At 39.3% G+C, this 26822-nt stretch overlaps 1 protein-coding gene across 8 annotated transcripts in view; it reads right to left on the minus strand.

Annotated features, from left to right (window-relative positions):
• The window catches only part of ZNF438 (zinc finger protein 438), a 55177-nt gene extending 37326 nt beyond the window's left edge, over positions 1–17851 (minus strand). For 3 of the 8 annotated variants that reach the window (XM_030009043.1, XM_030009052.1, XM_030009042.1), the window contains exons 1-3: positions 17745–17851; positions 15284–15361; positions 14745–14798 (exon numbers count right to left, since the gene is read on the minus strand). The gene's annotated coding sequence lies outside the window, so the exon portion shown is untranslated. The other 5 variants (XM_030009045.2, XM_030009044.2, XM_030009047.1 and 2 more) reach the window with 5 other exon arrangements.
• Positions 17852–26822: the final 8971 nt, after the last annotated feature.

Here is a 26822-nt window from a genome sequence, read left to right on the forward strand (position 1 = left end):
ACACAGCCAAGGCACCTGACCCAAACTGACCAACAGGGTATTCCATACCATATGACGTCCCATCTAGTATAGGAACTGGGAAGTGGGGGCGGGGAATCGCCGCTCAGGGACTAGCTGGGTGCTGGTCAGCGGGTGGTGAGCAATTGCACTGCGCATCATTTGTACATTCCAATCCTTTCATTATTGCTGTTGTCATTTTATTAGTGTTATTATCATTATTCGTTTCTTCTTTTCTGTTCTATTAAACTGTTCTTATCTCAACCCGTGGGTTTTGCTTCTTTTTCCCGATTTTCTCCCCCATCCCACTGGGTGGGGGGGGAGTGAGTGAGCGGCTGCGTGGTGCTTAGTTGCTGGCTGGGGTTAAACCACGACAACAATATGTAAATAAATTAAAGAATAAATAATAGCAAAAATGTGCATCAAGCCCTTAAGCATTACTAAATACAGAGGAAGCAGATGGAATTAAAATGCAGTATACACATAGTCAGCATACAAAGGACTGCTGTAATTTAAAGATCTTATGCATGCTTAATACTTATCTAAGAATGAAGACTATAGCCAATTCCTATAAAAAAACAGTGTTAATATATTTACATATAAATATATACGTATGTAATGTGTACGTAAATACGAAGAACCAAAGATGAAATGCAGACTACAAAAAAGCTGATGTAAAACACAAGTCTATTTTGAAGTCAATGTTGTGGAACTCTCATGTAAGTAGCCCACCAAATCCAGTATCTAGGAAAAAGATCCTGAAAGACAGTTGCACAAAGAGCATGTGTTCTGAGATTCTCCCATCAGTAGATACACAGCATCTTCTGAACCAGGACAAAGCTGAGAAAACTCAGCGAGTCAATCATTCTTTTTGTGCACTAGTCATAAATAACATAATTCTATCGAGTGCTAATCAACATTTCAGCAGTACTTAAAACTTTGTTATATATAGTTCAAGTCACTCAGGAAAGCCAGGGACATAAAAATTGCCATTAAAAATCTAGTCAAGAGGCACTCTGTGACTAAACTTCAGTTTGTGAACATTGAAAGTGAGAAACCACTGCATTTAAAAACAAAGTGCCTGCAGTTCTACAAAATGTGCTATTACACCTGATGTGTGTTACAATTTGTTTACATGTTACTTTTTATAGTCAGTTTCAAGCTGAGGCACTTAATCTTTCCTTAGATAAGTGAAATGAATTAATTACTATCAAATCCTAGACATATTTATGCTTTTTGTCATAACAGTAATTTACATGTCTTCTCAAAGACAGAACTTGTAGAACTCTGAATATAAAAAATAGTTGACTACATTGTCTGAAAGCTTAAAAGCTCAACTAATTCAAATTATTCCTTAATTTTATAGTAGCTTGTTAAACCCAAACAGCTTCTTTCTCTGCACTAAATACACTTCCCTGCCTCACAGCAACACGCACCACCTTGCCTTCAGTACATTAGAGACATCTAAATCCAAAAGTTTTGAAGTTAAACCACTAGAAGATCAACACGCACACACACACAAGATCAACGCCACCAGCTTACGTCCTGTAACATGCCTTCTACACAAAAAGCAGGAGGTAATTTGCATAGGACTCTGAAACCACTTATTTTTCATAGAAGAAAATTCATTACCACTCAGTGTATTTTCCACTGCAAAGGTGAAATTTTTAATGGAGAGTCAGGTCGGTTACATTCTAAGCACTATACAAAGTAAATTCAAAACAGGTTACATTTAATTACAACATAACATGTAATTCCTCACTGCCTTCATCTAAGCAGGAGCAAAATTAAACAGGAAAAGAGAAAGGAAAGACGATCTATACATCCTGTTAGATGGAAAGCAGGCTTCAATACAATTACACTCACTTTCAACTAACTCTAAATTCATCAGTGTTTTCATAATATAAAGTCAAAAGTAAGCTGATCTGAAAAAAACCTTTAACCAAAGCACTACCCTGCTGCACTTCATTGCACAGGAAGCCCAGAATGCTTGCAATGTGTTCAACGCATACCCAAGTGGATGTGTTTAGGTAAGCCCCTTTCATACAAAGTTTCCTACAAAATCTCAGGTACCTGGACATCACATGCAGCCATGATAAAATGAGAAAGGAACAGTCTAATTTCAAGATAGCAGCAGGATCTTCTTCTCTCTGTTCAGTTATACTCACTTGGTGCTTCATGTTTGTTTTTTTTTCACAACTACTGTGTAAATACTTTATGCCAGGACTGGATTTCTGTGTGTTGAATAATATCTCAGTAAGAACATCTGGGTTCAACAACAAAAATAGGCATATCTGACAGCCATGCTCCAAATTATATGATAGAGTATGCAATTAAAAACTGGGCAGCATACTGACTGCATTCCAATTATAACTAAGCCATCAAATTCAAGAAGACTTCCTTTAAAAATTAAAAAGACATTTTCATTAAAATATATTCTTCCTATCCTTCACTAGCATAGCAGCACAGTTAACAACATGCACACCAACTGCTCTAACTTCTATTTATACAGTAAAGCACAGGCATTGGTATGCACGAGAATTAAACTAAGAAAAGGGCTCCAACTGCTACAACTTATTACCTATGTAACATTTTCTTCCAAGTACAATCCCACTGAGCTCAAATACAGTTATGCATCAGAAGACTTCAGTCAGTCAGTTACTGGGAAGACTTTTGAGTATCTGAGTTGCAAGCACAATACCACAGCTAAACAAAATAGAATTACTTGCAGCCTAAGAATTTCACAAAGCAGCCAATTAAATGCACAAGGTAATAAGACTAGGATTATGACAAAAAAAATTATTTGTAACATGATAATAAGCTAATGAGATTGCTCTTGAATGAAGTATCAAAATTTGGGCTACTTCTTGAACCAATGGTGCACAGAAACTCCAGCTACTTTCTCTGACGTTGTCAGTAACAAAAAAACCCACCCACCAATGTCAATACCTCAGCACATTACAACACCTCACACCCTAAAAAAACCCCTGCCATCACCATCTTGCATTTTTCTTGGGACTGTGAGAAAACAGCATAAAGGTCAGGGAAAGCAAACTTCACTTGCATTCTTACAGGTGGCTCCTCCAGACTAAAGCTGAAGAGCAGCTGAGTGGTGGCACGTAGGACCTTTCAGTGCCTTTGCAGAACAGAACACTTCAGTTCCCACACCTCTGAAGCCAACATTTTTCAGCAGTATGCAGTCACTTCTATTTAAAAACAAAATAATACCTTGCGTTTACTGCTTATACACCACAAACTGAAAATCAGAAGAAATACAGGATAATTGAACTACATGGGAAAGGCAGAATTGAGTAATATCCTCTCATTTTTGTAAGATATGCAGTTACTGCAAAGAATTCAAAAGAAAAAAAAAATCCTAAAGGCTCAACTAAGTAATACTACATTAAAGCAAGCTTAGAATGATTTGCCAATTATATGGTCAAAAGTAAGAAGCTACAGTCAAAATCTGTCTTTTTTTTGTATCATAACCTATTTTCCAAATGTATTAAGAAAAAATAATCTTTAATGTGAACTCGCAATCATTCAACCAAGATTCAGCAAATTCTAAACCCACACACTTGATTTGTCATCTATTTGGCTGCTAAATTTGACTCTTTCAGAGTGATGTGTTACCTTATTATTATTTTTAAAAAGATTTCTCTTGGGATTGCACAGCAAAGGAATGAGTATGTAGCCTATCTTACACAGGAAGGAGAGATTTTTATCCTTAAAAACAGGAGGTTCGCCCACATGATCACCTGGGACAAACTTGGCCAGTGTAAGCAGGCTAGAAGGTTATAGGAGCCTGGGAATGTTTAACATCAAGAAAGTAATTACAGCCCAGCAAGATCAGAAGGAATTACACAGGAAATGTGAACAGTAACCCTTTCATGCCAAAAAAATCATGAAAAAGTGAGCTCTCAGCTGCCAAACTATGAGGCTGTACAAACCAATTGCAAAATGTAGGAATGGAAAAAGCACTATATATTACTAGGCTATAAATTCCCAATGATGTGATAAAGCTCTACTTCCAAGAAAAGAACAAAACCTCTGGTCTTTCTTCTTGCCATGTACATGCAGTATAATTAAAGCCCAGAAGAAACATGAAAACATTTCAAACACCATGTAAGAATGGTCAGCTGCCTCTTCTGAATTTTTTCTTTGAATTTTATGCTGACCAAACAGTCTCCTCCCTAGAAGGTGGTCAAACATCTTGTTCTTATTTAGTCATGGGAAACTTCCTTCCAAAATAAATACTACATTATCCAAGCAAGAATGCTAACTCTCTCAGTTATCTATTCCATAAAAATGAATCTCCCAAATTCTGAAATAAACCCCACAGCTCAACAGAATGGGCTCAAGCTACCCTATGTATTTGTTGGTGAAGCAATTTCTATTCTCTAGGGACACAAGGGAATTTGAGTAATCTGACTGTAGTTCAATCTAGTTACAAAGCCTTCAAGTGCCATTTTGGAAAATGAACAGTGATCATACATGCATGCTCTTCACACAGACTAGGAACTATTTTAATGAAGCAAGAGACTTTTTTTAAGCTCCCCACTAACGAAAATTGTATTCCTTTATATCTACCAACAGACAATGCTGCTAAGTATTAGCACAAAACCTTGATCAGACAAGAGATGAGCAATAAAGCAATCAAACACTAGTTTTTTTATTAATTTGTTGATTAAAACTATGATTAATATATTCTCATTATAGTAAACAAAAATAACAAGCTCCCCTAAAATGAGTATTAGTGTATATTTGATCTACCCAGAAATGAGATAGAAAGATACTTTTATGATTAAAAAATTCAATACATTATCTTATTTATTTAAACAACACGCAGAACAGCGTCATCACACATTGCATTTGCAGTGCATCTCTATACCAGCACTTTAGCTTCTTTTTTTCCACCTTGTCACTCAGATGTTACTCTCTACCTTCCTTTGCTACCAAAGTCTTCCTTTTCTCCTCTGTTGTGTGGGATTCTATTTTGTTTCCTTTTCCTTGCCTTCACATCTAAGACGGGCCTTTGCCATCACTAACGCCACATGCACAACCAAATCCTGCATGACTGAAGTCTATTCAGCTACCTGCTCAGGGGAATCGCTTAAAACATAAAATCGAGGAGAAAAAAAGAAAATAAAATACAAAAGAAGCACATGAGAATTTCAAGCATGGGCATGCAAACAGGGCAGATACGGTGCCGTAAAGAAGTAACAATCAAGAAGGCCAAAAAGTCACTGCTGACACTATGGCCTACACAAATAACTCTAACTCCCATTCTTCAGGAGATAAAACTGAAATATGAAACAATTATATTTTCTATTATTTTACTGAGATGTAGGCTGAAAAGAGACAAGCACCATGACCTCATTCTGGAGACAAAGGCAAAGTTCATTTTTCTCCTGCACTAAACTTAATCCCACTTCTAAGGGTTGGTGATTTGCAAAAACAAACTGAACTAACTCTCCCAGTCAATACACGTTCTTCTGAGATTAAAGTCACTTTTCCTAAATTTGTCTGTCTCCACAGCAGATTAAATATTCAGCGGTACAATATCCATACAAGATGTTAGCCAAAAAAACCTGCAATAGTAGATGAGCCACTAAATTTGACAGCTATAAACTCGACACAAATCTATCCACAGCACATAACGTTTGTTGATTAGTCAGAAAAATATTTCCATATTGTTGCAAGATATTCTGTCTTCAAAGGACTTGTACATGTAAAGCAAAAATACTTCCAGTGATACTGCCCCCCTGCTTCTTCAGTGAGCTGCCTTTCTTTCAGCAAGGTGAACTGACCAGTCTGAAGTCTGTTAGAAGCCACAAACTAACTACAAGGACTCTTACGATGCAAACAAGTTGATGGCAACAGCACTGGGAAGTGTTTCCTGTACCTCCCAAGTGTAGGCAACATGTCAGAAGCTGAGTGTTCCTTTCAATACATAAAATTCTAACTGATTCATCTGCTGGACCCTGAAGCAGCACTATAGCTCACAATAGTGTGCACTGCTAATATAAGATTCTTTTGCAAATCAACAACATTTTCCACCTGACCACATCTGCTCTTTACAGAACCTCTTTAGAATTTGTATCTGAAAACTAGTAATGTAACAGTACTAGTAATGTTTTTTAATGGAGAGGTTGCTAGCATTCATCTTATTTCCAGAAAGAAATACAATTAACTTTAAAAACCTGAATGTAAAGAATGTCATATTCTGGGCCTTTGAACCCACTTTATAATGAAAAAGTGAATTCCAAAGACACTAGTTTTGAAAATTATTAAGTTTCTAAATACAATTATTTGTAATACAACCAGATTTCAACAGAAATTTAAAACTTCCTCTTTTGGGGGCATCTACAGTCAGTCAACTCAACACGTGTTAATATTCCCCCACAGTCTCTTCCTAACTGCAAATATATACACTAAACATTTTCCTCTTCCTAATGTGAAGCAGCTTTCTAAATATAATTGCCAAACACTTAATTATCAGATAACTACACCATTCACAGACAAGTATTGGAGAGAGAGGCTGCTAAAGAAAACCTGAAACTCTTCTTTGTCAATATCCTCCAAGAAAGCACTGTAAGACCTGGGCTACTTAGCCTGTCCTATTTCCCTGATAAGATGGGGCAGTTGCAATAGTATATAGGTACAGCCACTATCCAAATGATGATGATTCTTTTACTTTTTGTTTTCTAGGGGGAAGATGCTTTGCAAATTATTAGATATCACCATCAAGCCATTACTCTGTTTCCTTGGTTTGCATTTTTGATGGTCCAATTAAAGCCCATTACTCCACACTTCTGTCAAAAACATTTTAGAATTCTTGATTTTTTTTTTTGCCTTTTTCTGAAATGAACAGCTTCCTGAAACAGGAAGAGACATATGCAGAACAAACCAATTCTATAGCTAGGAGTTTCCATCAACTTAGTTATCAGCATTCTTAGTCTAAGGAATTTTTCTGCTTCTCAAAAGTTGATCAGCTAAATCTTTCACAGATACCTGCATTTCTGTAAGTGCAGTTTAAAAGCGAAAAAGAAGTTCACTCTCCTTTAATCTTGAACATGAAAATAAGCTTTTGTGTCTCAAAATTGAAAAAAATTGTCACTTTCCAATGAATATCAATATTACATACAAAGTGTTTGAAGATTCTTAGATGCAAAACACCTTCAAAAAGGTCTCAAAACTTCTACAGTGAATTAGATCAATTACACCTTAATAATACAGAATCATAGAATGGTTTGTGTTGGAAGGGACCCTAAAGATCATCTTGTTCCAAACCCCCTGCCACAGGCAGGGATACCTTCCACTAGACCAGGTTGCTCAAAGCCTCATCCAATCTGGCCTTGAACACTTCCAGGGATGGGGCATCTATAGCCTCTCTGGGCAACATTATCTCAAACCAGCTCTCCTTGCAATATACAGCTATCTTCACAGCATGCTAGTACATAAATGTAGGTTTAATACTTGCATGAAACCATGAAAAAAAAAAAAGCAAAACCCAACAAAACAATGGGTATGATCCCTGCAGATCTTGATCTAGCCTAAATGGAATCTACAATTTCATGCTTCTTTTAAAGTGAAATCTTACCAAGTAAAAGAAACCTTACAAATATTTATGACTAAATGATCTAGAATAAAGTCTTTAAATACGGAATCCATAATTTACCAGTTTTTCTAACATTTTTTACGTAGTCACAAAGTCTTTCAGACACTGCAGTAAACAAAGTAATTTGACAGCCAGGTGAAAAATACCTGGAAGAAATTGAGTACAGAATAGACATAAATGATGCTAATCAAACACACCAAACTCTGTCACAGTTTCAGCATCTCACCTTAAGCAAAAGAATATGCCCTAAAATGGTCAGAAGTGCAAAATCCTGCACTGGACTGGACTTACTGCCTGAGTAACCCTCACAGCAGCTGTTGATCAAACCCGGCTTCCTTTACATTTAGGAATTCAAAAAGGCTTCACCCAGTCCTCTTAGAGCAGCTCTGACCACAGTTATTCCCAGGCTTGTCACTTTCAAGCCGCTGAAATTAGCTACCTAACCGAGAAACTCAACATGCTACAGCTAACAGGCAAGCTAGTTTGTCCTGTTTTCTTGCAGCAGTGCATTTACATTGTTCAGCAGCAAAAAATATGGGAAGATTTGTTCTCAAATCTGGACAGCATACTCCAGTCATGACATTGTAAGCCCTGAAGAGAACAGAGCACATACATTACGTATCTTACACATATGATGCCTTTGACAACTCACCACACTATACTAATTGCTTTTTTAAAAAAAGTCAGACTTTTTTATTATATTCTGATTAAGTGCACAATAAGATACATTCCTTCTATTTCAAATCCCATCTCTCCAGAAAATGGTAAGAGCTACTACAATCACCATTAGAATATGAAGGAGGCAAGGAGGCCAAAGCAGGAAGCAACATGGTTTTCTAAAACACTAATACAAGATTAGGAGCATCATCTCAAGGAAAAGCAGAAGATTTATTACTATCCTCCCCTCCAGGTTATTGTACGAGTAACACTTCTTCATCACAGGAAAAAAAAAATTCCTCAGGCTCTAAGTACATCATTATACATGTAAGACAACAGAGAATTGGCACAACTTTCAAATATAGCAACCTGCAATCAAAATTACTGCAAATTACATCACACTTATGTTTTTATAATCTATAAACTATACTGTGGCAATATATATTCTTGAAGTCCAGGTAGATGATGAGTGAAAAAAAAAAACATGTGAGAAAGATAAAGAAAAAAATAATTCTAACTAACAAATTACACAAGGTGTTTTCAGAAATGGCCCCTTAATCAAGGCAAAGATAAAATACTTCCAACCTTAAAAAAAAAAAGGGGGGGGGGGGGGCAAAAAAAAAAGCAGCCACTAACTTTTGAAGCATTCTGCTCATTACAAAAGTGAAAAGAAATAAACCAAAGCAACAAACTTCTCCAGGATCCCACATGCATCTGGCACCCACCTGCTTATGCAAAGACTGGCAACATGTAGTGGTGGCTTTTAAATGCGTATTTTTCAAATAGCGACAATCCCCAAATAGCAAAGCTTACTTTTCAGATGTTCCAATGTTTTAATGTTTAAAAGCTGACCATTATTTTAGGCTTATCATCCCTCACAGAGTACCTCTCAGTTACTGAAGTTTTTCTGCCTTGACAGGGGAAGTCTGTTTTTAAGATTCATACAGAGAAAATGTTTCAGTATAAATCGTGGCTATTCTAAGCCAGGAAAACATCTCACAGGTCACTAAGCTACCATCTTTCAGGCAAGTTCTCCATAATTAAGGTATCAATTATAATTTCACAGGCATATTTTATTTTATAAGTAAACTCTGTTTCCACAATTTGAGCTGTGGGAAAGAATGCCTGCGTCAAAGCACCAACCCCTGCAGCATGGCAAGTTTTGAACCGAATGCCAACTCTAAATATCAGAATATGGATTCTAGCAGGGAAAAAATAGGAGGAAGATTTCCCTCTCACCCCCCAAGTTCCCACAAGCCTTCTGAATCTTTTTATTCCTGTCACGGCACCTCCCTGACATCTGCTCTTTGCTGCTCTAGAGCCAAATACAACAAATTTAAGTCAATCTGTTGCTAAACACACCAAAAGTAAAAACTGCAGCCTCCATTAAATGGAGTGAAAAAGGACATTTCAGTGTGAATAAGCAAAAGCTGATTCTGTAGTCTTTTCCTGCTGAACAGTGCTTTTCATGCTTTTATCATAGAGTTTTGTGTTTGAGTTTGATAGACTGAAAGCAAACAGTTTCTAGGACTTGAACCATGCCAAGAGAAAAGACTGGCAGAGCGACAAGCATGCTCATTTAATCAAGATACCCCCACTGCTATTTTCTATGACATTCTACGACTTTTTACATACTTGCTGGAAGTTGGCTGGAAGACACACAAGGCCAGTGTTAGCTCATCTCACTCTCCTTAAATATTCCATCGCTCCAGGTACACAACAAACTTGTGTACTGACTTGGATTAAATTACTGCAGGAACACCTACTTAATGCATGAGCCCAGGCAACAGAAAAATCAAAGCTGAAGACAACAGCGTCTCACTATTGGCAAGTCACAAAAACAATGGCCCTACATAATTCTCTCCAAGTTGATGAGGACCCCAATGTTACTCCCGAAAACTTCTTCCTCAATGTCCCCACTTACAAGAAAAACAAAGTAAATCAGTGGATACTACCAAGAGAACTAGAGAGTACGTAGTAGGTATTTCACCTAGGTATATAACCTAACAGTGATAGAGAACAAACAAATTAGTGAGACTCTATAACCATTTCTGCTGTAAAGAAACCAGGGACAAACTTAATTCCTTTACTCCCACCATCAATACATAGTTTTTAGATGAGCTTTATTAAAAACAATGATGGAAAAAATAATCTTATAAATGACAAAAAGCTGAGGGATTATATTATTTCAGGAAAAAAGGTAACCTGAGCCTGTGTAAATATTCTTGCACTCTAAATTATCCAATTTCTATTAGAATTTTCCAAAATTAAAATTATCACTTGCAGAGCTCACTGTCTTATCAATTTATTAAGAAATATATCCTCTCAAGTTTCCTTTCTCCATTTGCCACCCTAATTTCACAGAATGTCCCCTTACTCTTACAGCATGAACCAACAAAAGCCCTTGAATTACTTTTCTCAAACCATTCATCATTCTGTGTACTTGTGTTATGTTTCATCATATTCATTGCCTTTCAAAGGCTAAACAATCTAACTTTTTTTTTTTTCAATTGCTCTTTATACAAGCAAACTTCCATCCCCATAGATCACTCTTTTAGCCTTTCCTCTGAATCTCCTCTCCTCTACACCTTCCTTTTTAGAGGAGGCACCCAGCACCACATACACTGTGAGGGCATGCTATATGACAGTCAGAAACTGATTTTTACCATAGCATTTTATTCCCCATGCTATTCTCCATCACACTTTGTTTACTCTGATTGTGAGTACAAACACAGATATCAGAAGTTAACAGACCTCTGAGAAACAAAATTCTTAACACACAGGCCCCTACTTTGAATATATGACACTATGAACATGTGAAGACTTATCATTTCGGGCCAGGTAGTCTTTGCTTTTTTTGTCCTTCAGCATAATTTCTTCCTCATATCTCACCCATTACAGTCCACAGATCTTTGTCATATGCCCATCAGGATATCCTTCCAGAAAGAAACTCACTGGTTTACAAGAAAACATAAACACAGATTAAGCAAAAGTAACTGCCCTAAACTGCAGATATGTGGACTTTTCACCTTTAGGCCTTCAATGAGGCACCAAGTATGCTTCGGTGCAAGAGCAAGTCTGTAATGTAATACAGCAAACTTGCCCTTTGAAAAATTAAGACTTTAATAGAAAATGTAACACATGTACATATGGAAGACAAGAACATTCTACATCCCACTTACCCTACAAGAACTACGGAAAACATAACATACCTGAATTAACCTACTAAAATATCATAAATATGATAGATACTATATCAGCCCTTAAGGTGTACATATCCAGCCAAAACTAGACAAAAGTTTCCAAGAAAAAGGTGCATTTGAAGATCTGACATCACAACTGCCTATTAGTTTTTTAGCTTCTAGAGAAAAATAACAAGAGAATCAAAAGTATAAGATTTTTGTTTTCTCAATCATGAACAGTATTGTAAAGTTTGTTTAATATTGCCATTTAGGGAAAAACATAATAGAGTGAGTGACCCAACTCTCTGTTCTTAAACACTCTGCTAAAAGAACAAACTATTTGTGAAAATAACAAAAACCAGCTGAAGGCATTTGGGTGGTCTCAGTTTCAGTCCTGTAATACAAAACAGTCCCTTCTTTCTAAATCCAATACCAATTTGTTTTCCTTCTTCAATAAAGCCTCAAAATGTGTTGATAACAAAAGCAATAAAACCCACTGAACATCCGTATTATTAATATAGGACATTTTACTAGTAGACTGATAACTTCAAAGTGCTTGATTCACCATACACAGAGCACACTTATATACACACAACAGCACTATGCGGGTTTTTATAGACTGATCCTTTTTGATTCCCTAAGAGTATTTTGGGGGTTCATACACTTTTACCTTTAGAACAGTACATATCATTAGCAGTGACTGATGTTGGACTGAATGCCAATATTTAAACTTCACTGCCTTGCTTCCTAAAAACATGAACCTTACTTCTTCACCACCTCTTCGGTTTCAACTGAGCTGAGCAAGTCGAAGAACTGTCAGAAGCTCATGTCTTGGTGTATGTAGCACTACTTCATTGACCCAGCAGCCTGATATAAATCTGAGACTACAGGCATGCACAGAAAATTGGCAGACTGGTTAAGCTCACTTAGGTAGGCTAACCAGTCAAGAGCAGCCAAAAAAACACCAAAATGAAGTTTTGTATCATCACTATTTAAAATCAATGACACGCAGAAGACTGAAGCGTGCTCAAAACTATACAAATCAGTAACAGGAACATCCCTATTTTCTATGGCTCACCCAAAAGAACCACAAACATTTATATATAAGCGAAGTGGCAAAGAAGCACGGGTACAACAGAAATTACATCAGTCTAAGCTGTAATTTGTCACTATGCATCATTTTCAGAATGTTGTCCCTAGGGACAACAAAGGGGACAAAAGGGAAAGGTCCTTAGAAGAGAAGGAAAGAGTGCCTTGCAATTGTCCCTTACAAAAGATGAATAATGCACCAAAAAGTAAGACGACACACCTTTAAGGGTTTGTTTGGTTTGGTTTCTGCTTTTGCGTCAGGTAAAACCATTAAATACTTCCTACAGACATTTCAACCTTCAGTTACTGATAACGCAGGACTTCACAGAGAAGATTCAGTATGGAAACATTGCTCTGACTGATCTGCCAGCCAAACTCAAACAGCAAAAATTCTCCAGGAAACTGTAACTTAGAAGCCACATAATGTCCCAAACCAATTTCACTGATAGGTCCTAGTGAGTCTGCCAGGAGTGGTTTCTTTACCCCACAACTCCTATACCTATCAAACAAATTTTCCAAGCTGCTTTTCCATCTCTTTTGGCCCTGCTACTCCCGGCAAACACCCAAGCGAGCCACAAGAATACTCCTGCCTGCCTCAATACTAAGCCTGTTCTGGTATCAGGACACTGGCTAGCCTCCGTTCAGGCAAGGCTTTTAGTACTGTATGCCCTTCAAAAAGAAGCAAGAAAGAACCAATGATAAAAAGAATAGTTCACAGTTTAGGTGAGGAAATAGTTCTCTCCTAAAATGGTAAAAGACTGAAGTGACAAATCAAAGATGGTGTCTCCTTAATTTATGCACTTCCATATCCTTGTTTAATACACAGTACTACCACAGTTAGGTTTATGGTGTTTTGGTTACATTTTTTACATTAATTGCAAAGAATTATCAGATTAAGATGTATTGCTCCACAAACCATGATAACATTTCCTACAACATTTAATTACACTATAAATACCCACAAAATCAGTCCTTTAAGAAAATATAATGCTAGAATACTACTTATACTATGTTTAATCAGCTTATTAAGGACAAACCAATACCTGCAAACATAGTACTGTAATAAGTCAAAGACACACTTAATTAGCAAATATCACATGAAGAATAGGATGGTTTGTGTTTTCATGAAAGGTGACGACAAGACCAACAGTAATACAGAGCAAACACAATACAAAGAAGTCAGCATTCTCCAAATGCCATTTTAAGCTGACAGTAAGAACTTCTTTGTTACACCAACAAGAGAAAGCATGGAATCAAAAAAATATCACTACTTTTTATTTTCAAAATATTAAAAAAAAAAAATTAAATATCTACACCGTATATATTATTTTTAATCATTACATTGTGAGGAAGTTTGCATTTCATTCAACTTTGGTAACAACAACATGCAAATACACCTCATGAGAAAGTGCTGAACTATTATTCAAGCATCCCTGTTCTCTTATTTGCCAATGTTAGTCTTGTAAAAATATGTGTGCATGTTTTAAATTTTGTTTAAAGAGATCTTTTTAAGTAAAAACCTGTTCTGGATCTCTGTAAGTGAATTATAATGATAACATGAAGCATTAAGTCTAAGCAAATAAGGACAAAATCTTAACTTGACTGTAGATGAGGATGAGTATCAAAACATCTTTTACTGCTGCTGACCCACTAATACCTTTCATGGAAATTCTGAAAACAATTAGTTTCATTGGAGTACACTTCCACTGTAGTACACCCTCAATGATGTTAAAGAATTTAAAACAAACAAACCAACAAACAGCAACTCAAACACAGAGACAAAAATTGTCTTCCTAAGAAGGGAAGTACATAGATGGCAACTGAATCTTTTTCTTCCCTGATCACATTTAACCAGAACACTGAAAACAGGATTCCGAAACACTTTGTGGTAATTTCTCAGTCCAGTTTTACAAAAGAAAAAGCATACAAACCTTAGAGAAAGGACACACTGAAAAGCTTCCATTAAAAGGATGCAAAATTAAAATGCATCAGCTACCTAAGGCTGTCTGCGTCTACTCATGTAACCTGTGCTAAACCGGTAGCAGCTTACCACAATCAAAAGTAGGTAAGCTACCTACATCTACCACTGGAAAGAACCCTAGCTTACTGTATGTCATTTCTTTGTGTTCAGACAGACATAGACTCAAAAACTAAAATATTCTGCAAGGATATTAACCATATTCTTTCAACATACCCACCTTATACATCCTGCTGCTGCTATGGCCAGTAAAATATTTCATCCATCTTAATTCCTATTTCAAGGAAAACAAAAAACAGAAAGTCCCAATATCTCAGGAAATGTATTTAGCAAAGGACAGAAAACTATATTAAAGAGGCATACATTTTAGAAAGCGGTAAACAAACAAGAATTCTACTACAACATGTTTACCCTCAATACAACAAGAGGCATCTCCTCTGAGGCTTACCATACATGAACAGTATGGTTCAGATTAGAAATTGCAATAATAAATATTTGAATAAATATGGCTAAAATAACTTATAAAGTTCACGTAATCCTGATTTTACCATGTACTTTTAAAACTCAGTGAGTTTCTATAATTGTAACTGCGGTAATATTTTCAGCCAACTTCAGATCAAAGTTGTGCTTTCACCTTTTGAGCATTTCACTTTGACTGGACAACATTTACCACATTAGGTGCAAATAAATACATGAAACCATCACCAGTTTCATATAAACATTTGAAACATTAAGCCACTTCCATAAATAACATATTACCTCTGCACACAAAAATCCTTGAAACACCCCAAGTCACAGATGAAGAACACTCCGTCTAATGCAGCATAATCATTGAACCTGTACGTCAAAAACACATATGTATGAAAATCACTATATATATATCTAAGTTTCATGTGAGAAAGAAATATTTCACCATATGCCGTCACTGTCGTTGCTAGTTCTGATATTCCCACAAATTAGATGTAGGGGATACATAGGAAACTAGTATTTCCTTCATGAATGCTTTGAAAAATATTTTAATTACAAAATTCTAGTTACTCCACAATCTGTTACTTTAACAGCCTGCCCAAAAGTTAAAAACATTTGAACCACACCATAGCGCTAGTTTTCTTCTGATCCTCGTTATCATTACCCAACAATATTTTTTAAACATTAAGAACATTGTATCAGATCATCACAAAAAAATATTTTTAACATACACCATGACTGTCATAAGCTTTTTTCCCTCCTTTTCCTTTCTGATTTTTGACAAACTTTAAGTTTGAAAAAATCCAATTCTTCTAGCTACTGAAGCAGAAAAAAATATGCACTCATCCCTGAAATATGTATTTTGCTTTGCATAAAAATAACTTCAAAAAAATTAACTTAAACTAGTACTAAAAATAACTAGCTACAATAAGGTCAGACAAAAAAAAAAAAAAAAAAAAAAAAGAAAAAAGAAGCAGCTCAGTATTTTGGTTGCTGAATGGCCCTGTGAAAAAAACCAAAAAACTGCACACAGAAACTACTGTGAACCAAGGGAGAGGTACATTTATCTTGTTATCCTCCTCCTTCCTTTTTATTATGGAATAATAATATGAAAGACTATTTTTAACAGCATATTACAGGTTCAAATAAATCAGTACAAGCAAATTCAAGACCATAATTTCTAAACTAAGCCAGCTAAACTACACAGTATTTAAGGGCTAGGCTGTTGACTGAGGCTTCAACACAAACAATAAAATGCTTCAACAAGATATAGTTAATTAACATGGAGAAAAAGAAAGGAACTGAGCACAAGGCAGTATGAACCAAAGAGAAAAAAACTGCCAATAAAAGGTAAGATGTATCACGTCAATTTTAATTCAGGCATAGAACTAGGTAAGTCTTTTAATAAAGCATGACTTTCGGACAAAACAAATTTAACAAGTCAGTCTCTCCCATTGGTTCGAATCCGCCACACTGCAGACATTACAGCAGTCTTTCCAAAACTCTCTTACGTTGCTTTCACACACTTCCCTCCTTATTTTGCCAACGCCAGTCACATCAGATCACTTAGACCTTGGGATATATTCTTTATTTCATTATTACCAATACATAAAGTTCTAACGGATTCATGAGCCGGCAGGCCTCAGCACCGTTCATACACAAACACTACACCCATCCCTTGCCATCCACTTCTGCAGCCACCGAACAAACGAAAACCCTTCAGCTCCCAGGTTCCTCCCATAACCTCAGGAGCCCGAGAGGACTGCACATAGTATTTGTACTTTTATGGAAGCAGCAGCAAGGTTTACGAAACAAGGCTCAGGTCTAAGAGTCAAGAGCTCCGCGCGCAGCTCTGACTCACGCTGGCAGGGGGATTTCACAGGAGCCAAACGCTTCCACGTCTCAGCGTCACAAAACTTGAGGGCACCTACCGCCAACCCTCACATATGCGACGTTTTACGGCCACGTGTACCAAAAAAAGTGTAAGTGAGCGGCAGAAGTAACTTTCGCGACTGGCAGAAGCCAGTAATACAGAGCCTTTCTGCAGACCTTTATTATAACGCCGCGTCTGATGACCGCGGTCACACCCTCCCGCTTCTTCGGCGTTCGCGGGGGCAGACGCCACCTACAACGGGACCCCCGGCTGCCCGCGTCAGCGCTGTGCTCACGCAGCGCCGGGCACCCGCCTCAGCGGCCCGCCCGGCCCAGCGCTGCAGGCGCCCCGCGCTGCAGGCGCCCCGCGGGCCGCGCTCCGCCGCTCGGAGGCGAGCGGGCCTCGCACAGCACCTCGGCGGCCCGCGGGCGCGCTGCCAGCCGGCGCCGCTGCAGGGGGGCGAGCCCTCCCTCCGCCGGCCGGCGACGCGGCGCGGCACGGCACGGCCCAGCTGCCGGCTCGGGACCCGCTTTCCTGTGACGGGGCGAGTCGAGGGCCTCGGAGGCGCGGGGCGCCGGCGGCAGGGCCCGGCGAGGGAGCCCCTGGGGCTCGCCGGGGGCCGGGCCGGGGAGAGGCGCCCACCTCCGCCCGGCGCTGCCGCCGGGAGCCGCTGCCCCGCCGCCGCCGCTGCCCTCCTACTTCCCGGCCGCCAGCGGGGCGGCCTCCCCAGCCCCGCGCCGCCGCCTGGCTCCGCTGGCCCGGGGGCGGGGGAAGGAGGGAGCGGGTGCGGCCGCGCCCCGCGCCGTCCCCGGCGTCGCCCTCCCGCCCCCACCCACCCCGAGCCGCGGCCGCCGCCGCGGCGGCGGGAAGGGAACTTACAAACGCGCCCCTCTGCGTGCCTGCGTCACTCCTCCGCGACGTCACGGCGACGGCGCGGTGTGGCGTCACACACCGCGGGAAGGCGGTGTGGGCGGCCTGCCTCCCCCCTCCGCCCCGGCCGCCCGCGGCGCAGGCGCAGTGCCGCCGCCACCGCCGGCCGGGGGGTGTTGGCGGGAAAGCGGCGGCCGCTGCTGCGGGGCGGGAGAGGGGCAGCGGGGACGGCGGGCCGCGCCCGGGCCTTAGCCTCGCAGCCCCCGGGATGCAGGGTTACATGGCGGACTCCCCAGGCACCACTGGGCTTGAACCGAGGCCTTCCCTTTCCAACCAGCCGTTGGTGTGGGGGGAGCTGGGCTCCCAGCCGGCCCCACAACAGACTGTCCTCGTGCTGCGGGTTAGGGCCCGTGGGATTGGGGATTGTGGGGAGGCAGGTTAGAAAAAGGAGTCTCTGGAAAGTACAGGAGTGGTTCTGGGAAATGGGCGTGAGGGACCTGCAAGGACCGGGTCAGAGGGGAGCACAGCCAGCTGGATATGAGCCGGCAGTGTGCCCAGGTGGCCAAGAAGGCCAACGGCATCCTGGCCTGTATCAGAAATAGTGTGGCCAGCAGGAGCAGGGAAGTGACTGTTCCCCTGTATCGGCACTGGTGAGGCCGCACCTCGAGTACCGTGTTCAGTTTTGGGCCCCTCACTACAGGAAAGACATGGAGGTGCTGGAGCGTGTCCAGAGAAGGGCAACCAAGTTGGTGAGGGGCCTGGAGCACAAGTCTTATGAGGAGCGGCTGAGGGAACTGGGGCTGTTTAGTCTGGAGAAGAGGAGGCTGAGGGGAGACCTCATCGCTCTCTACAAAAGCTACCTGAAAGGAGGTTGTAGTGAGGTGGGTGGTGGTCTCTTCTGTCAGGTGGCTGGAGATAGGACGAGAGCAAATGGCCTCAGGTTGCGCCAGCGAAGGTTTAGATTGGATATTATGGAGCAGATCATCTTGAGTTCCATCACATGGCATGTACAGGACAACCAGGTGATCAGGCCCAGTCAGCATGGGTTTATGAAAGGCAGCTCCTGCTTGACTAACCTGATCTCCTTCAATGACAACGTGACCTGCCTAGTGGATGAGGGAAAGGCTGTAGATGTTGTCTGCCTGGACTTTAGTAAAGCCTTTCACAACATTTCCCACAGCATTCTCCTGGGGAAACTGGCTGCTTATGGGTTGGGTGGGCATATGCTTCACTGGGTAAAAAACTGGCTGGATGGCCAGGCCCAAAGAGTTGTGGTGAACCAAGTTAAATCCAGTTGGCAGCTGGTCACAAGTGGTGTTCCCCAGGGCTCAGTACTGGGGCCAGTTCTGTTTAATATCTTTATTAATGATCTGGACGAGGGGATCAAGTGCACCCTCGGTAAGTTTGCAGATGACACCAAGCTGGGTGGGAGTCTTGATCTGCTGAAGGCTAGGAAGGCTCTACAGAGGCATCTGGACAGGCTGGATCGATGGGCCGAGGCCAATTGTATGAGGTTCAACAAGGCCAAGTGCCGGGTCCTGCACTTGGGTCACAACAACCCCATGCAATGCTACAGGCTTGGGGAAGAGTGGCTGGAAAGCTGCCTGGCCGAAAAGGACCTGGGGATGTTGGTTGATAGCTGGCTGAATATGAGCCGGCAGTGTGCCCAGGTGGTCTCTTTTCCCAAGTAACAAGTGATAGGATGAGAGGAAATGGCCTCAAGTTGCTCCAGGGGAGGTTTAGATTGGATATTAGGAAAAATTTCTTCACTGAGTGGGTTGTCAAGCACTGGAACGGGCTGCCCAGGGAAGTGGTTGAGTTTAAATCCGTGGAGGTATTTAAAAGATGTAGATGTGCTGCTTAGGGACACAGTTTAGTGGTGGACTTGGCAGTGTTAGGTTAATGGTTGGACTCGATGATCTTAAGGGTCTTTTCCAACCTAAATGATTCAATGATTCTATGAAAGAGAAAAAAATAAAAGTGTGACAAAAATAGGATAATACGGGATTTAAGGGAAGGCTGAAGGGAGAAGCGAGTTGGGCAGGAGGGAGGTGAGAAGGTGCAGAAGAAAGAAGGGAAGTGTAGAACACGTAGGTGAGAAAAGAGAAGGGAAGCATAACATTCAGAAAAAAAAAAGGAACCTTTTTTTTTTCCTTCTTCTAACCATCTGTTCTTCAAGAAAGATGATCCTTGCGGGGAAGAAAAGGACTTCTGCCTGCACAGCTTCAAAGATTATTGGGCATTGTGGCCACCTCCTTTTCCAGCGTCATCCTGTGATGCAGGACTGTCTCCATCTTCGCAACCTCCTCACTCATGTGTTCTCTGCCAGGACACCCCCGTCTCCTGTAAGCCCACACTCAGCACAGCTGTTCTATTGTGCCGTAGCCCTTTGCTGGAAAAAGGGGATGACAGGGACACCCCAGCCACTGCTGCAATAAAGAATCTGTGAAGTAGCATTGGCACAGCTCCTGGGAAGTGGGAACAAGGGAAAGGGGGAAAATAGGGTTAGGCTAAGCATTTAATTCTGATGTCTTTTGCTATCATGTGCTTAGAATCATGATGCTGCTGTGGTATTAAGTCCAAAAGCACCAAAAATGACAAAAATAGAGGTCAGTGTGGGAGAAGATACAAGGAATATGGAATGCCTTCCAAATATCCACATTTCTCTATATATACCTCTACATATACCTACAGCTGAAATTTGAACTATGTAGGTTTACACAGTATGCTAACAATTAGAAATATATTTTAAGTATATGTGTAGTTTTCTGAAAATCTGTTCCTGCAGCTCACTGCAAAGCGACAGCTAAGGAAGCAGATATCCTGAGTCTTTGGCCCTGAAAACTGTTTTTCCAGTGTAGCCAAACAATAAAAAGAAATTAAAAGTTTAGGCTTTTTTTGAACTCAGATTTCATGAAAATATATGTGAATTAGAATTAGTTATTTTGAACATAAACACAGTTTTATTAATACAGTAACTTCATCCTGGCAAATGAAATGTGAGGTGAATAAAACAGGCAGGCTGGCACAAAGTCATTTCAGAACCAAGGTACATTTATGATACGATGCTGTCCTTCAGTCGTGTGTTCCACTTGGAGGCTCTGTGTCTGAAATAACTGTTCCTGTGCTCAGAATACTTCATTTAAAAATAATTTACAATTTCAGCAGGAACTGAAGCTTAAAAATAAACTTTCGTCACCTTTTTGTGCCTACTAAAGCTGAAGTGGTTTGCAGTTACAGAACCTATACAATACAATGAATTTGAAGGTGAATCCTCCAAGTGGTCTTCAATAATTATAATTCCTTTTGAAGTCATACAAATCTTAACTGTTGCTTAAGCAAAACCATTACTATATTCAGTATGTGTACTGCCTTTCTGAACTACAAACGAGGCATAATGAGCATACAATGGTTCTTGATATATTACATGCCACTTGGAGAAACACAAAATATTCATTCTGATGTGCAAATGTGTTTGTGCCTTTACCAGCTATTAGTTTTCATTTAAAAATATAATGAAATACTATGATGGATTTATCTGTTGCTGGTGAAAAAGTATAGACTGCTTTCAGTACTCACAGGAAAGATCAGTTATTTCTAGTAGAGAGTATATTAATTTTCCTCAAACCTCATTCACAATAAACTATAGAAACTTTGTAGCAGCGGTAATTAATGTCAATCTGGAATATCAAGTTTTAAAACAATTCTGGGAAAAATAATTCATTGTAAGTTGTTGAAGGTAACTTTTTGTGTGGAGTAGCACCTCAACATCCTAGGTTATGATATTCAGAAGTACTGTTTCTTGAATATTTTACGGAAAAGTGTATTGGTGATCTCAATTCTATTTTACAGGCTTTTGTGAATGACTTTTTCTTGAAAGCAAAGTGATAGAATGAGTTTATACTTAGAATTGAAAGTAAACAGAAGTTAGTAACCAATAAACAATCAATACAATAGAATAAAATGAAAGCTACAATACCTGATGAAGTTATTACTTTCTCTTTTTACAACCTACAATGGACAAAGAGATACTGTTTTAAAGATTGCATTGGTAATGATTTAGAATAAATATTATGTAGAGAACATTCTTCCTCCGTCATCTGTAAATTATAAGAGTGGTAGTGGACTATCACATAGAATAAACTGGAGAATATACCTACATGATTAAGAATTTTATGATGTACAGTATTAACGTGCACTACTTAGAATTAGTATTAGTAGTTTAGGGTAATAAACTGGCTAAAAAAATTTCATAGTATTAAAGCCCACATTAATTTTTTCATATTTAGCAATGTAGTATATTTTCAGAATTAAATCAATAGAGGTGTTTGCACAGTAATGCTTTTGCCATATATCAGCGCGAGTGGAAATGCCAATACACTGTAATAAAGGGGTGAACCACTGTCTTCTGTAGCGCTTTGAACAGAAGCCTTTATGGGGAGAGCAGCTTGAACAGACAACTGTAATACTTCTCTCCCTCACGTAATCTGTGAAGTTTTAGAACATTAATCGTTAGTCTGTTATTCTCTCTTGCACTTTATTGTACATGGTGGAATTTCATATCACATTTAGAGAAAATCCACCCACATGCCGTAAGGTATTACTGCATAGTACTAGTTTGGTTTAGACCAGGTAGAGAATGGTTTAGGTTAGTTTTGGTTTAGATAGCTAAGTTTGGGATACTACAGCAGCCTTTGAGAATACTATGTTTTTTTAAAGATGATTAAGGTATTTAAATTCACTGCACTAGAGCACAGACTTAAAGAGTTTGGGGAACTTGGACAACACCAAGCACAAGCTTTCAAAAACCTCTAAGTACCAGACTTCTCCTGCTTCCCACAGATTAGGCCTCCTGCTGGCTATTTGTACCTGTTAAATACATAAGACGGTTAGGCTTTAATGTCTGCACCTCAGTTCCCCTAGCTTTGAAACAGCAGTGATAATTCTGACTTAAATATTGTAAAGATACATTAATAAATATGAGGAAAACTCTTTGAAGTTGAAAAATATAATAAGGTTTAAGTATATTCCTTTTTGTCATCATTAACCTGTCAAACCTTTAAATGCTGAAACACTGCTCTTGGAAAAAAAAAAAAGGAGAAATGCCAATTAAGATAATAAAGAAGCCAAGATCCAGATCAACTAAGCAGAACAAGCAAGTAAAATACATATGGGGAAAAAAAATCCAAGGAACAGAGCAGATCTAAAAAGATGCAGCTCAGAAAAAAGAAGAAAATCTGAAACAAATGTGTGTCCCAAATGGATCAATGGTGCCCTGTAAGTTCCTGTTTCTTCTCCTCTGACTGTAAGAGGAGTCTACCTGAAATAGATGAATCCCAGCTCTTCAGAGTTCAAGTACCTCTGCTGTGAGGGGATGACCGAATGGAGGTTTTCAGATAATGATTTTGATTTCCTCTTAAAACTGGCTGCACAAGAAGACTGAGGCTAGGCAGAGGTCCATAAGTGAAGTAGATGATAGACTTCAATCATCTGCTGAAGTGGGAGAAGATAGACTTGCAGGAGTAGGTAGAAGGACAAAGGATCAAATGTAGGGACAAGAAGCAGAATAGACTTGCACACAAGAACACATCCCATTCCGAATCCTGGAATGGATCCAAGATGCTTAATTTTCATATTTCCCCTTACAGTAACATATATTTGCAGGCTAAAGGTCAAAAACATACAACTTCATTTGCACAGAAGATGAGAATCCACCACTGCCAGTGGTCAGCCCAGTAGCCAAAACAACTGAGGTCTGTATGGTGGATCACCCACCTAGACATAAAGAGAAAGCAAATACATGGTAATTGCTCACTTAGTGAACCTTTTGTTCTGTGTTTAAAAAAAAGGTGGACATACATAATCGAGAACTGTATCATCATGCATAAGTGCACAAAAGCCAAAATAATGCTGGCTGGCTTTTCCTAACTTCTCAGGATGTGATTTCTCAACCTCCTAATACTCTTTCAACATAGCTTTTGTGTTGTGATATGTGGAAGGCCAGAATTTATATCCATTATTATTGCTTCATAGAAGAGAGTAGGAACATATTTTAAGTATTTATTATCCTTCTTTTGAGGTGACACTTTCGAAAGCTTCTGAGAAATCATAAAGTAAGAAAAATCTCTCTTTGAACTGATTTTGTACCAGCTTAGGATGACTGATTTTTCAAAGACAGCAATAGATTTCAGCAACATGAAAGGCTTGACTGGTGATGTAAAATAAAAATTATTTTAAAAAGAAACAAGCCGGTTGTTCTAAAGTTTTCATTTTATGCCCAACAAGTTCATCCCTGTCCTTCAAGGTAATAAAGTACTGTGACAAGCCAAGAACACATAGTTCTTGTCTCTTTTTTTGTTTTTCTTAATGAGAAGCCAAGGAAACCCGCATGACTGAGAGGAAACCTGCAGGCTTGCAAGCAGGAAGAAGAAAACTCACTTCTGTCAGCATCACAAAATATTTTTTACTACTGCTGTGGACTAAAAAGCCTCTACAAAGAACTATAGCAATGGGAAGCAAAAAAAAAAAAAAAAAAAAAAAAAAAAGCAGAACTTTCTGGAAAAGGAAAGATAAGAGACATAAGTACATAAATAAAAATATTTTTAAAATGGGAGGATGGAAAAAAATGAAATACTTAAAAATATGGGAAAAATAAGCTTTTGCAAACAGAATAAAGAGAGGAAAGGGAAAATGAAAATAAGCACAAGATTAAATGGGGCGGCCAGAAATGAATGATTTGGAAGTAGTGAAGAGACTGTTTCGTATTCATTTGGAAAGAAATTTCCATAAAGGTTGGACAACTGAGAAGTAACAAAAGGTTTATAAAAACAGCTGTTCCTAAAAAGCAGTTGAGGAAACATTTGAAAAATGTGCAATGCTGTAAGTCCGTCCACCAGCCCAGCTACTACGCATCCTAGGGGTTAAAAGGTTTGCTGCAAAACTTCCTGTAGCACTGTCAATGAAGCCTGAAAAGAGGGACAAATACTAGAAGACTGAAAAAAATCAAATATGGCCTCTTTTTCCAAAGAAAGCATAGAATGCCCTTTTTAACTGCAATCCAGGAAATAATACTTCACCACTATATATCTTATTCTAGAAATGCTGTATAGCAATAGAGGATGCTGTGCTTCAGAGACTGAAGGATTAAATTATTTTTGCTTAGAATTTTGAGTTAGTTCATGAAGCTGTTTGTTACACTGACGATGAAGGGATGCTTCATAAAAATAAACCTTTGAATGAAGATTACAGCTCACAGAGACCTTTCAAGGCAGTGACTAGAGCAGGAACCCTGCACAGATAGCCTTCCTTTTAACACACGATCTGTGGCAAGGATACACTACTAGCTTTCTAGCTGGTTTATTACATGTTCTCATAAAAATCTGCATTTGTGTGTGTTTTTGCAATATGTCTGTGCTGTAATACAAGGAAATGCCTCTCTGTGTTTCAGTTTCATAATGCAGAAGACTTGCTCGTTGGGTCTTCACTTCTTGCAGATGATCGTCCCAGGCTGCAATTCACACAGGACGTACTGGGAGTGCAAAGGTGGCAGACCTCTAGCAGAGCTGCAGACTTGAGGTTGAGGGAATTGCTCTGGAATCACAAGATAGACCAATGGTTTTAATGAAAATTGCAATCTCCTGTGTTGCTTCTGGACTTGTTTTACATCATCCTATAGGTCTCTGCAAAATATATGGGAACAGGATGTGTGGGAGACTGGACTGCGACAAATTTTCTTCATTTTAACCTCAAGAAATTTAAAATAGTTCTTTAATACCACTTAAGGCAGTTCTTACTTATTATTTCCTTTCTTTCATTTTAAAGAAATAATTTGAATACTTTATCTGTAGTGAGCAAGAAAACTATATTCTCCTTTTCTGGTTAGGCACTGAGGCAAGGAAGCCTTAATGTTATTGCAAGGTTTCTTGGAGGACCCCAGCCAATCTGTTCTGCCTAGATTGTTAAATAAGACGGAGACTCCTCTTAGAGGCAAACCAGAGAGGAAAAGGATCCTGGTATGGAAAAGCTGAGTGTCACAGAGCTATTGGCAGTCTTCTCTGGAAAGTTTTTTTTTCTTCTTTTGTCTGCTCTATATAATATATATTTAAAGTTGTGTTTATTGTTGTTTTCTTTTTACCATTACTGGCAATCTGTAATTTCTACATCCCTTGTCTTCACTGTACTTCACTACACAAGAGAGTTATAAATACATCTGAATTTATTTGGTCGACTTCTGTGTTTATACAGTTCCCACTGAAGTGAGGTCACTGAACGAGAGAATTGACTCTCCGACTGGTTCTCAAACCCCTGTAGCATCACGCTGTCATTCTTGGCACGTGAAGCGTGACCTCTTGTCCCACAGTGGCCAGGCATATTACCAAGAGGTTTTATCATAGTCACTTACTCCACATTTAATTAGTAATATTTTTTTCACAGCAGTGCATCTACATGGCAGTTTTATTTTTCGTTTCCATTAATAACTCTATGGCCTACAGATAGAAGTGAGAAATCAAAGGTCCTCATAAATGCTTTCATTTCTGGAAAAGTGTAACATGGAATAAAAACCTGAAAATTATGTTCAGATTTTATGTACTCCTATTCCCAAACTGAATTAAAAAATCATGGGAACCAGCTTCGGTCACTATGAAGTATCATGTGCTGAAACCTCATCACATCGACACATCACCAGCTAAGTTTAGAGTAAACTTCTGGATGCAATCAAGTGACCCATGCCCCTTGGCAAAGGTCTAACTTAAAGTCTCATGGGGAAATAATTTCTGGCTCTTAAATTAAGACAAGGCCAAAGGAATTGAGCCCTGCAAGTCCTACGGTTAAAACCCAGAAATCCCATTTTGATTTGAATAGTGAGCTTCTCTGTTGCTAGCAGGTATGTGTGTAAGAGTTAGTGAGGCACAGATCTCCTGCTATTTTGCCCTTAACGTGGAAAAATCAATCACCCTTTTTAAACAGCACACTTCAGATAAAACACGCAGTGCCTCGGTGGTTGTGAAAAGGCTCTCTTTTTCCAAGACTTTGATAGGAAGAGGAAGTTAAACAGAATTTTAACCTTTTTTGCGAGTACATTTGAAG

Source organism: Aquila chrysaetos, chromosome 3 (genome assembly GCF_900496995.4).
Source record: "Aquila chrysaetos chrysaetos chromosome 3, bAquChr1.4, whole genome shotgun sequence".
Classification (NCBI taxonomy): Eukaryota; Metazoa; Chordata; class Aves; order Accipitriformes; family Accipitridae; genus Aquila; species Aquila chrysaetos.